This window comes from Lactuca saligna, chromosome 3 (genome assembly GCF_052625555.1).
Source record: "Lactuca saligna cultivar CGN05327 chromosome 3, ASM5262555v1, whole genome shotgun sequence".
NCBI lineage: Eukaryota > Viridiplantae > Streptophyta > Magnoliopsida > Asterales > Asteraceae > Lactuca > Lactuca saligna.
The window spans coordinates 24609095-24620694 of record NC_136419.1 but is presented as its reverse complement, the minus strand read 5'-3'; the positions used below and the strand labels follow the sequence as shown (position 1 = coordinate 24620694).

The 11600-nt window shown below is 33.4% G+C and overlaps 1 pseudogene; it reads left to right on the top strand.

The window, feature by feature from the left end:
- Positions 1 to 3977: 3977 nt before the first annotated feature.
- LOC145035272 (uncharacterized) lies at positions 3978 to 11384 on the top strand (annotated as a pseudogene).
- Positions 11385 to 11600: the final 216 nt, after the last annotated feature.

The following is an 11600-nucleotide window of genomic DNA, read 5'->3' as shown; positions in this document are numbered from 1 at the left end:
ACTCAAACTAACTAGACCGTCAGAGTTTCATCTCGGGACCACCTCCCCGGCGTTGACTAACGATGCTTCTTTAATTTTATGATTACAGAGATTTTAACTTAAACGGAACCACCATAAGATAACGTTAAGCTCATAGGACATATCACTACACATATTTTTAATGTTTATTTTGGTTTAATGTTTCTTTTTGTATGGTTTAATTTGGTTTGTATATTTAAATATTGCATTGCAAAATACTTAACTTTGTAATACCTTTTACCATAGTTTAACAACTAACTGTTTAGATGTTGAGTTTACATGTCCAAAATATGTATAAGTATGTCTTGTTTATTAATTAGGTTTTATGATGGTTCTAACATCCAAACTTCCAAGTGGTGAATGTTGACATGTTTTTTGCTTAGACATTTCTTTGGGCTTTAAGCCAGTTGGACTATATAAGTAATGTGGTCCATTAGATCTTCTAGAAAAAGCTAAAAACATTTAACCCAAGGCTCAAATGACATGTTCTGTTGGTTTACTATTTACCTAAATAATGTTTAGCCTAAGTAGCATATAGCTAAAATACTTCAAGTACATAAAATAAACAATTTACAAGAACACGGGTATACGAACGAAATTACATGAAAACATATAAACTCTGGTTTTAGCTTTTACTATAGGTGATTCTATTTCAAACTTTTCGTAATTGACTTCCTCAATTTTGTGATAGAAATATCTTTATAAAAAAAGTATATAAGGACACTAACTGATATTATGTATTCATATCATATGTTGAGGACGATAATTATCACAACATTAATCCAATACGAGTGTGTGACCTTGTCTTCAGAGATATTATTGAATGTTTTTATTTTCATTATATAACTCCACATGATGCACATTTATGTGAACTGGCTGGTCTTTTGGCAGAAATATTCCTCCATTTATGGTGATGTGTTTGTTGGGTTTTTGGTCATAAGACATCCTATGTGCTCATACAAACCCTAATGCTTGGATCTAGGTTTCTCTATTGTACATGCTTTGAATCCAAGACTATAAACCCTAATTCTAGCATACAAGTAATCATATTAATATGTAATTAGGTTTAAGAACATACCTTGATTGTTATGTAGCAATAACAATCCCAAATCTCCTTGTATTGACTTTGGAATGCTTAGAGTCACAAGTGTCACTCCTATAATGGCTCACAAACACCATAAGCAAAAGGATGAAGAGGAGAGAGGTTGGAGGCTGCCAAAAACGTGTGTAAACCCTTACAAGAAGCTTAGCCACGTTTTTGAGCCTTAAGGGTTCTTTATATAGTTGGGCTATTAGGGTTATCTAACAAGGAAACCCTAATTTGGATGCTTAAGCCCTAAGCAACCCATAGACTCCTTTTATTAAGCCCATGGACGATTTCCTTATGGGTTTCCCATTAGAATTCGTCCATCCCTTAATACAAGGCAATCCATGGCCCAAATTGCAATTATCCTATAATTACAATTCCAGTCCCTTAAGTTTAATTAATCTCTTTTAGTCACAAAACTAATTACCAATTAATTATTGACTAATATTAATTAAACAATATGATTTCTCCTTTAATATATTATTCTCATAATACATTAATAAATCATATTTAATCCTTACTCTCCATAAATCATCCTATCAAGTTGCTTTGGTGAAGGCAACCCAAAAGGACCATGCACCATCGGGTCAAGTACATACCAAAATAGTTATGGACTTAGACACTAATCCAACAGTCTCCCACTTGGATAAGTCTAACAACTATTCTGCGTATGACTTCAGATCCTGATCTGCAATCGTAGCTTTCCAAAGCCGCTGTCAACTCTGATCATATCAGATACGCGTGTCCTTAGATAAGGGATCATATATTCCTCCATTCTAGATATCGTATGAGATATGAGTTCAAATCATTCTCTTTGTACTATATCTCGATTTCCGATTTATGACGACAGACTAATTGAACAAATCAAATTAGTCCTAGCCCGGCCGAGCATTTACGTATGTCATCACTAAACCATCGAGGGGCCCAAAGATATCGCTTTTATCCTACTTTGGATAAAAGGAACGGATAAACTTTGATACAATGCTCGGTTGCACTCACTCACCGAATTACTCACAACAATATGTTTTATAACACCAAGTTACTGGTGCGTTTACATATTATCAATGTGCAACCGATTCGCAAGATACAACTCACACATCTCGGTTTCAAGAATGTAAGATGTTATCATCTCACTAATCACTCGTAATACAATTCATGGAGTGATCCAAGTGAGCGTGGGTTTAATCCAATGCTCAAATCATATTCATAAGCACTCATGAACGTTGCAGCAAACATTTGCTTATGTCTAATACTCTTCTAGACAATCCACACACCAATTCACGACAGTCTTCATTCATATCTACTTCCAACATATGAACGACTGTGGCCCGTTTGAATAATTCGATTATTCTTAATAAACTCAATTATTCTGGAAGTCAAAACATGCAAGGTGAAACACAAGAATAATACTAATCCCATATGGCCACAAACCTTTGAGTATAAACAAAACACGTTTTATTTATCACCATATCGATTACTCATTATTTGTTGTTTCGGGTAATCAACTTTTTACTTGAATTATTACACTTGTCCCATGCTCCTAGCATGCACACAATGTTTACCTATGGTTCTTACTTTTGTGAAATAGACAAATTGAACACATTTCCAATCATTCTCATTTTACAACTCCAAATCCATTTTCTTAAGTGTAAGAATATCAAATTCTTGTTACTTATAGAATATACTAGATTCTAACACTTTATGCAACGATCCTTTTGTAATGTCACTGCACCAAAGTCTCAAAGACTATTGCCAATGATATTACAAATTCCTCTAACGTAGATTGTTACATGACAATTCCTTAGATATGATGTCTCTCTCAAAGTACATTCCTTTGAACATCCTTTTGCATAAAAGTTTCTAATCTAGACATAGATTTTCAATATTTACCTCCCAATATGGACACGCTTCCATATTTTCCATATGACAACTCATTCTTAATAGAATCTTATCTATTCGTAATTAGGTCGATATTGTCCATTCAATATGGAAACATTTCCATAATTTCCAATACTATACTTCCAACTACTCACAAGCGACCATTCCTCGTCGAACTTTGGATTGTCCTTTGATAGTTGTTTAATTATTTTAGTCAAAACCAATTCTAGTCAAATTTCCCTCTAAATGCGCTAGACATTTGGAAAATTTTAGAATGGTCAAACATTAAAGCATTTGCAATCGATCCTATACTCAAAGCGTATGGGACACAACGCATAATGTTTTATTTGCTATGTTCTCAAAATTCGAATTGTGAAGAGGAATGCCGTAATCATAATCGAAACTTTAAGAACACACTATGTACCCTTGACTAAATTTATTAACATTCCACAACCTAATCCTTTAGATTTGAAATGAAGCATAATATTCTCTCCCTTAATTATAGCAAAACAACCTTTCAACTCTTACAACTTTGCAAAGTATGACTCTTGTTTTCTATAATTAATATTGCCAACTATGCAATACGTGCCTTAATAATCATACAATCATAACATTTATGCTCCCACTATCATGATGATTATTATAAAACATAACACTTATGCTCCCACTAGCTTCGACATGTATTTATAAACATCTTAACTTTCAGAAAAACAATACTTATTGAATTTCTTAAGTTCATGTTTCTAATACTTAGTGCTTTGATAATCTTTTATCAAGACTTCTTGAACTTATACACTTTTGCCTTGGATAGTTCATATGTGTGTCTTAACAATTAAGACAAATTGCCAAACCTCACAATTCAAATTATGGAAAGGGATGCCGTAACCATGATCGAATTCGAGAATGCAATTTTACAATCACTATCTTTTAAAATCTTTCTTAGTGAAAGCATTTTCTCACAATCATTTTCATGAAGGAGGAAATCTTATGACACTTAGATTTAAACGGTGTATGTGTTCCTATCCATGTGAATTTGTTAAGACCAAAGTTTACGACAAATTCAAACTCATATGGATCGAACTTCCTTTAATATTGATTTCTTGCCTTATGGTAGCACAGCTGCCCACCACGTCTTCCAAGTAGTTAAGCATCTTACCTTTTTCCTATCAATGCACCTTTCATTGATCAAGGTCCTTGCCTTTTACGCATTCAAATGAGAACTCATAGGACTCACATGCATAATTAACTCGATTGGATTGGCACAGAAACAAAATAATGTCTTCACGATAGGTTGTAAACCTCAACTCGTGTGCTAGTGATGATCGATAAGGTTTATTTGATTTGTTCTTGAAACTTTTCGAGACCATTAAGACTCCCACTGACTCCTTGACATATAAGATTCTTTTGTCAATAAACATTTCTTGACAAACAAATTTTCAAGAGTTAGTGTAGCTTGTATCAAAACACTTCATAAATTGGTCATAGTTGGTCTTTGTCTTATCCAAGACATCACAACTTTCCACATTTGATGAATGTTATAAACCTTTGATACTTTTCACTCATTGTCACAATCTTAACTTTAAGACTTGTTATTGGAACGAAGTATGATTGTCTTCTTGATTTGACCATTTCATCAATCTTTGATTCCTCTTCTTGGACATACAATTGTACCAAGACTCACTTAGAGGATCAATTGAGATATGGTTCTTAATCATTAAGACCTATCATAAAGCATAAAAGCTACTCTCCCTTCTTCTTAGAATGGAGAAACTCTTATCTTTCTGCCTACTTGATTCTTCTTATTCATTTTGCTATTGATCTAAACCCTTTAATCAATTCAAAATTACACTTAATCTTGTAAGTGTAATCATATTTACTAAGCCTTTAGTAAATCATGACGAATATCTTTGTTACTCTTATGGTGAACTCGATCAACACACAACTTTGTGTACTCGATCTCCTAGTCCTTCACTTGACATTTCCATAAATAACATAACTAAGAATCATATCCATTCGTTGTAGAAATATGCAAACATCAATTTTCATAATGATTTCATTGCAAGGAAGTAAACAAATAAATAAGTCAAACAAAATTTATTTTATTTATAAAAGCAGCAGAAAAACATTTGTCCTTACAATGCAAAATCTATTGAAAACTATGTAAAAAAAAATTTCTAACAACTCTATCATAACTATCTAAGCTCAAAATCCAATCTTCAAGTCCATGAGATCAAGATCCATCTCTTGTGATTAGATTCATCTTGCTCTCTTATCAAGCTTCCTTTCTTTTTACCGATCCTTCAAAACATTCAAATGCAATCTTATCACATCATGTATTAAGAATCAATGAATAGGAACTTAATGGAGTTAGATAGTGGATTCTTACCTAAAGCGTAGTCATACTTTTGACTCTCTCATCTCTTAGATCTCTTAGGTAAATAGGGCAACTTCGTCTCCAATGCCCCTTCTTTTGGCAATAAAAGCAAACTGACTCCTTTGGAACAACACATGGAACTACCTCAGACATCGCCTTTCTCTTATGATCAAACTTTTCGATCATTGAATGTCTTTCATTGCCATTGTCTATATCCATAGAGGTCTTGAAGGCAGATTCACCAATCAACTTTGCTTTTCTATTGCACCAAACCATTGCTGATTCAGCAGCAATAAGCATATAGGTGAGATCCATAAGGGTCACGTCGCGGTTCATCATATAGTACTCTCTTACGAACTCACTATATGAGTTAGGAAGTGACTGAAGAAGCCAATCAACAGCCATCGCTTTACCGACAACGGATCCCATCATTCTTAATCTATCAATGTGTGACTTCATCCCTAAGACGTGTGCACACACCGACTTGCCCTCTTTATGTTTACCTGCCAAAAGGGCTTGAGTGATATTGAACTTTTTAATTTTACAATCTTGTGGGTTAGGGAGAATAATTGGAGGAGGAGGAGGAAGTGAAGCATGATTTCTTGTTCCTCGATCGAATCGTGGAATATCATCTTCATGTGGAATGCTTGTTCCACGGGATTGAGAAGACCATAGTTGTCGAACTTTGACATCGGGAGAAAAACGAATTCAAGTTAGTTGATTGATTGAGTCCTTGGTAAATCACCCAAATGAAATTCCAAGGCTAGGACCCAACACAATATCCTACAACTCGGGAGAGGGATGCCGTAACCCAAATGCAGAACATTTGAAGGTAAGTGAATGACGATTCACTAATTTCCACCATGAAAAACGAAAAAGAAATTTAAGTTTTAAATCTATGAAAACTCCTAGATCCTTTGAGATTCATTGAACATTTCAATGGCATGTTTAAATCTCGATATGCCCCTCTTGTTTGTGACTGGGATGCCGAGGATCACAAAGCGGGTGTGAATAACCATGCAAACTACATGGTGCCCTCACATGTTACAATCACCTATTCGATGTGCCGGTAAACCACACACGCTCCACCGAACTATGACAAACATTGAGTCACCCTTTGCTACCTTTGCTTAGAACCATTTAGTGTGCCGGTAAACCACACACGCTCCACTAACGTCTTCGCAAGGGCACAAAGTGTAATTTCATGGAATTGCATCAATTCACTTTTGCCTAAGTAACTAAGATTGGGAATTTGAAAAACATTTAGTTACTTGGTATTTCATTATACTTATAATGGAAGGTTTCGTCCTATCCTACCCGTTCGGCTAACGACCCTCCACTAGTCAAGAGTGCGGTGGGTAAGAGTGGATACCCATTCAATCGCCATTTTATAGGCAATTTCCTTAAACACCCCTTATAGACCAGCTTCGTGAATGAGGCCTACTAACGGTAAGACTGACTTTTACTCATACATATATATATAAATTTAGACTTTAAATGTTATATATAGTATAGGGTGTATTTTATACTTTTAAAATACTATATGGTTAACTTTAACAATTACACTTTTAATTCAATTAAAAGGTTAACCTAAACCTTTATGGATTTATTAAACCTCTTTTAATTATACTCCTTAATTAATTAATAAAACCATAAGGGTGCGATTTGAACTTTTCAAAACATTACTAGGGTTTTAGAATTTAACATTTCTAATTAAACCTTTAATCAACTTTTAAATTCCAAAACTTGAGGGCAAGTTTTGAAACCTTTTTCAAAACATTAGGGTTTTAACTATTTAAATTTCTAAACAACAAAACTTTTGGGGTTCAAATTTAAACTATAAAACCTAAAGGGATTAATTTGAAACTATTCCAAACTTTGTCAAGAATATTCTAGATCACATAATTCAAATAAGGCAATTAACTATAATTGGTGGTTATCTAATTTGATCTAGTTCAAATTCTTGCAAGATAATGATCAAATAATTTCCATAACTTCACATATATCAAATAAGGTAACAATTATCTAATTAGATGACCAAAATCTTTTATTTTGACAAGGATAATCATAAGGGATTAATAAAATTCGAATTTTATCAAGTTTAAACAATTATGGTAATTATCCTAAGTCATAATAGGTAAAAATCCCGAAAATCCGCCTGTCAGACGAGTTGACTCGTCGAGTCTGCATGGACTCGGCGAGTTCAGCCATGGACTCGGCGAGTCCAGCCTCCAGAATCCAAAAAATCGAATTTTCCAGTTATATCAAGCATCAATACAATAGAAACCAATCTAGGCTCTGATACCACTGTTGGGGTTTTGGTCATAAGACATCCTATGTGCTCATACAAACCCTAATGCTTGGATCTAGGTTTCTCTATTGTACATGCTTTGAATCCAAGACTATAAACCCTAATTCTAGCATACAAGTAATCATATTAATATGTAATTAGGTTTAAGAACATACCTTGATTGTTATGTAGCAATAACAATCCCAAATCTCCTTGTATTGACTTTGGAATGCTTAGAGTCACAAGTGTCACTCCTCTAATGGCTCACAAACACCATAAGCAAAAGGATGAAGAGGAGAGAGGTTGGAGGCTGCCAAAAACGTGTGTAAACCCTTACAAGAAGCTTAGCCACGTTTTTGAGCCTTAAGGGTTCTTTATATAGTTGGACTATTAGGGTTATCTAACAAGGAAACCCTAATTTGGATGCTTAAGCCCTAAGCAACCCATAGACTCCTTTTATTAAGCCCATGGACGATTTCCTTATGGGTTTCCCATTAGAATTCGTCCATCCCTTAATACAAGGCAATCCATGGCCCAAATTGCAATTATCCTATAATTACAATTCCAGTCCCTTAAGTTTAATTAATCTCTTTTAGTCACAAAACTAATTACCAATTAATTATTGACTAATATTAATTAAACAATATGATTTCTCCTTTAATATATTATTCTCATAATACATTAATAAATCATATTTAATCCTTACTCTCCATAAATCATCCTATCAAGTTGCTTTGGTGAAGGCAACCCAAAAGGACCATGCACCATCGGGTCAAGTACATACCAAAATAGTTATGGACTTAGACACTAATCCAACAGTGTTTTCTTTTTGCTTTCTTTTAACATTTTCCTCTTCTGGGCAGTTTCTGGCATTTTCTCCAATTTCTTTCGACACGTGTTTGCTTCACCGCTTTGTGGCCCAATCACATTAGCATTAGTGTTATTCTTCTAATCCGATGCTACTTCTCAAACCTTTCTTTCCCACTGATATGTTCATTCTTCCTCTTTCTTTATTGGGTTGGGTTTCCAGTTTGTTCTCTTTCTACATTTTCCGGTTCCTTCCACACTACCTACGCTCCTCCAAACCACTGCCTTTATCGATTATAACATTCTTATTCGTTCTCCTTTCATCAACTCTTCTTCTAAATAAGCATTAGAACACAACAGTTCTCATCAATTTGTAGGGGTTTTCGCGATTGTGTTGAGTGTTCAACATCGATTTCTAGGGTTTTCCTCATTGTGATAAGGATGGTGAGACGTAAAACCTACTTATTCCACCTGTTGTCGCCGTTTTTCCATGGTTTGGTGGTTTGGCGCTATGAGAAACTTTTCAAGATTTGGAACTAAATCGAACCTATAGGGGTTCTCGCTGCCCCTCTCGAGGAACAATCTGTTAAATTTAGGTTGCAAGTTCCCGAAGGTGACGATTCTACTAATTCAAAGGGGAGATGCCCAAGAAGTTGATGGACAAGAAGAATTACTCTTGAATGTTACCTTCAAATTCTAATCTCTTTTATTTTTTTCTCTTCTTTATGAAAAGGTAACATCCTAATTACTCTTTACTCTACCCAGTTTGATCAGTCATATTCACCCAACGTTGTTTCCGGCCTTCGGTCCACTCAATTAAAGGAAACAGAGTTGATTTATGACAAAAATGAAGTCAACCTAGGTGAGAATTCCAAGTTTTGTGAAACATGTCAGATAAGTTACACCGTTTACAACCTGGGATCAATTTCAGAGTCGTTTTACTACTTTGTGTTGACCTTTGATTTCTCTAACTTGATTAGGGCTCAATGAAATATTATATGATGGTTAGAGAAAGCTTACTAAATATTAGGTTGTGCTTTAATATGTGGTTTGATTCACTCTAAAGTTGTACATGATGTGTTTGTATAAATCGATTTCTCATAATCTCAGCCATGATTTCTGAATGCTATGTCTTGCCACTGTGACCACCATGACGGCCGCCATCGAACCATGCTAATATTAATTATGAGTTGGCTATACCGTTCATCACCGATCATCACTCGACATTGATGTCTTCAAAAACAAGAAGGTATAAAGAAAGCTTTTGTAATTTGTGCATCTTTTTCATTCTTTGTATCAAGGTATTAGAATCACTCTGTAATTATTGATACATTAGCTATGGTATGTTGCCAACCATGATTAAGTTCAATTTTCAGTTCTATATGATTAGTTTTCGTTATTGGTTGTAATACTAAGATCAAATACAGATTCGAACACAAAAGATGTTTAGGATTTCTCTTTGAATGTGCGTTGTTGGTAGATAAACCACTGTGAATAGTGTGGAACACTTAACGACAATCAAATTCATGTATAAATTGATTTTGGGCGTGTATTGTATTTTTAGTTAGGAGGTTAGAAGCTCAAGAAGTACCTTCAAAACAGGCTGAAGCGATAACATCTGCTATCACTGAGGTTCTTAACGATAGTTTGGAAAATGTTGCTGATACGTTTGTATCAAAAGCTGATATGCAGAAAGTAAGAAACCTCATCTTTTGCAACATCTTATCTTCTTCCATATTTAGATTACGAACGATACATCTTACTATACTGTGAGAACTACAGTTTAATATTTTCAAAGGATAAATGCAATAAACAATACAAGTGAAATTAAGTTGCTATTTCTTGCATTTAGCCTATTCTCAAAAGTATTTATTTTGGATTTTTTTTTGTATGTAGACAGTGATGCTTTAGGAAGCACATATTGGGAAGTTTAAATCTGAAGTACAGAGTTCACAAGTACGTTCTTAAATGTCACCAAGTTCACAGATACTAAGAGTAAAAGCCTTTTGTTTGTGTCTTGTTCTTTTTCCCATCAAGTATGGTCTAAATAATAATATGTTTATTAATTATTAAATATTTGATAACCATGATGGCGAATTTGTGACAAGTTAAGACCTCAAAGTGAAAGTCTCATTTCCATGACTATCTTTTAAGTTCTTCTTTAAGCATTAAGTAAAAATAAGGAACACCCATGTCTCCATTAAGTAGATAAAAAATAGAAATTTTGTTATAGTAGTTGAATACAAAGGTTGGTCTACATTTTGATGTTATTTTGTCATTTAGTTGATTAAGGAACCATTTATGAATAAGTCAATATTCGATTTTAGGTAATTAGTCATTCTTTGTGTATAAACTTATAAAATTTCTTTTTTTAGGACAGAATATAGAAAAGTTAACTATTTTCTGTAGTGATTAATCCGATATATTTTTTTATAATTTTTTGCTAGGAAATATACAGAAAAGAAAAACATACTTTCACCATTTTATTTATTTACCTACTGCACTACTGTTTATACCGATTTAGTTAGTGAATTCTTATTATAACAATCAATGGCAAAATAATAGTTTAATAGCTAAATCAATAAAATGATGTTTTTAAGTTAATTAAATATTTTTAGATTCCAAAAATATTGTTAGTTTGAAATATATTAACATTATTTTTATTTTTTATCGAATTATTGCAGGAGCATCACTTTTGTATGTTGCAACGTGAGATTGAAAAGCTAAGAACTGATATAAACAAAATGTGAAGTGAAATGAGGTTATTTTCGAAAATTTTCATTTTAATTGGTTTATATATTGCCCTTTAATTGAACATATTATTATTATTATTATTATTATTATTATTATTATTATTATCACTCTACAGGTATGAGATTGACAAGCTCACTACAGGTCAACGTTTGGATTTAAATCTTGAAAGAGGGTAAAGTAAAAAACTTTATTATTTTTATCAATTATGTTAATTAAAAGTAAAAACACTCCTATTATTAAAACATTAGGCCTTTTCATATGTATGTCTATAATAGGTTGTTTTTCTAACATTAAAAATAATATAATATAGTTTTTTTGTCTACAATTAATATTTTAGTTTTTCCTAATTATATATGTTTAGATGTATCCCTGCAACGCGGGGCTCCTTATCT